The following is a 2,318-nucleotide window of genomic DNA, read 5'->3' on the forward strand; positions in this document are numbered from 1 at the left end:
ATGTCCTAGAATCTAAATTTGATGCCCTACAATACATCATCGAGATGTTCTAAAGCATGATCGAAGTCATGTTATAGAGCATTACACCTTGGTCCACGACTTCATGCTACAAGGCATGGCTCTGTGAGGTAGGAAGCCATGCAAAGAGGTTAGGGCTTGTTTGATTCGCAATTTAGAAAAAAAATGCAGGAATAGGAAAATGTAGGATTGCGTCCACTCCAATCCTACCAAAATTCTTGTGAACCTAAATTTGTTTGATTCCATCACGCTAAAAAGCAAGGGATTCTGAAAAAGAGGTAAGAGTGAATGTTTGATTTCCTATGAAAGTGCAAATGAATCCTCAGAAAAATTCCTATGGAAATCAATCTCACAAATCAGACACCAATTATATATAGAAATTTTTTCTATAGGGTGTAATCTTACAAATTTTCTATGCAATTTTTTTTTGAATCAAATAGACCCTTAGTTTGTGAGTTGATTTTAAAACCGGGTTATTTTGTGATGCCCGTCAATTTAAGTTACTTTTATCATTTTTCCCTTTCAAGAGAGACTACAATGCGCAGTTCTATTCCACGCTCTTAGGCCTATATGCGGTTATTCCAATTTTCGAACACATGAGATGAGACGTCCCCCAGGGCTCGACGAAAGCAACGCATTACACACCATCGATCATACTCGAATCAACTTCATAATACGCGGACGAGCTGGCTCCTGGCGATGCAACGAAACCATCACATCGCGCCATGGCAGGGTCCAGACTCTGTCATCACACGTCGACTAGCTGTCATTTTCCGGCCCCTTAATTAATTTCTCGTGGTCTTTTCTGCCACATTGACGCGTCGACCATCGATCCATCCATTGGTTGGTGTTGGCTGCTGATGAGTGATGGCTACAGGGCTCCAACCATGGCTCCCAGGTACATTCATGCATTTTCTCTTTCTTTGCGGTGATCATTAGTCATCATGTGTTAATTGCGGACTGGGAGTTTTATTCATTGGTAACAAGTAATATCTGGTCTATCTAGAAGCCAGACGTGACAGCCTACTGGCAAAGAAGTAGCCGCCTTTACAAGAGAATGAACATCCACATTTGACTCCATATACTCATGGACGAGAAAATTGCAAAAAACCATCACAATAGAGGCTAGAGTTTCAAAAAACCACCAGGTTGCCTGTTTTTTTTGCAAAGAACACTACTTCTACGGGATGAGTTTTGCCAAAAACACTGATCGAGCACTTGACGCTGGCTAAGTGAGTTTCTGGCAACTGGGGCCCAATGTCAGGCTGACGTGGCGGGGCGGAGACGGTGGACTCACGAGCGCCGTTAATGGCCGTGAACGGCGCAGTGTCCCCGGCCGATAATATCTGGCGCTGACTTATCGGGCCGGTCCTGACTCATCTTCTCCCCTCCCCTGCTATTTCGCTCTCCTCTCCGGCCGCCGCAGTTGCGCCTACTCCTCCGCCGTGACGCCATGCCGTCGTGGCCCGACGGCGACGAGACAAGCAGTGGCGAGAGGCTCACCGACTACTCCAGCGATGTTCCTCTCAATGTGAGTGATTCTATCCAATTTCTGTTCTAGGGTTAGGGATTTGGATTGGGCATTCCTTCAAATCGAGCTTGAATAGGTCGATTGGCTTTGCATTTGGTGTTCTTACGACAATATCCACTGAATTTAGGTGCCTGAGCAGTTGTATGATCCTGATTTCTGCGGTATCGAGACCGATTGTCCTGAAACTTGTGACCACAACGAGAAACTGGCGAGATATGTCGCGTTTGAAGGGGAAAACACCGGCAGAAGGTTCTTGGGATGTGCAAAATCGGTTAGTTTTCAGTCTGCGGTGTACTATATTATATCATATACTGTGGCATGAATATGTAAACTTAAATTTGAAAAATGTATGCTTAAATTTGAGAATTACAGGGGGCTGCTATTTGTGGAACTGTGCACTGGATTGATTTGGAATGGCCTCCAAGTTTGAACCGTTGTTTGGTTAGGCTGTGGGAGTTGTATGATACAGAGTGTAGTCAGAGAATTAAAGAATCATGTGAGTCATCTTCAGCTTATTACAAGCTCAATTTGGAGAAGATGCAGATAGTGGAGAAGAACAAGGAGCTGCAGGTAGAACTTGGCAAAGCACTTAGTGCTAGTCAGGGTTCATCGTCCTCATCTTCGGAGAACGCTATGTCTATTGCTAACCTTTTGGAGCTGCACAAGTGTGTTACTGAGAATGCAGAGAAGAAGAGAGATGAGTTGATTGAAGAAAACAAGAAGCTCATTGTTCTGAAGGAGAAGGCAGATAGGGAAATTCAAAATCTGC

Source organism: Lolium perenne, chromosome 1 (genome assembly GCF_019359855.2).
Source record: "Lolium perenne isolate Kyuss_39 chromosome 1, Kyuss_2.0, whole genome shotgun sequence".
Classification (NCBI taxonomy): domain Eukaryota; kingdom Viridiplantae; phylum Streptophyta; class Magnoliopsida; order Poales; family Poaceae; genus Lolium; species Lolium perenne.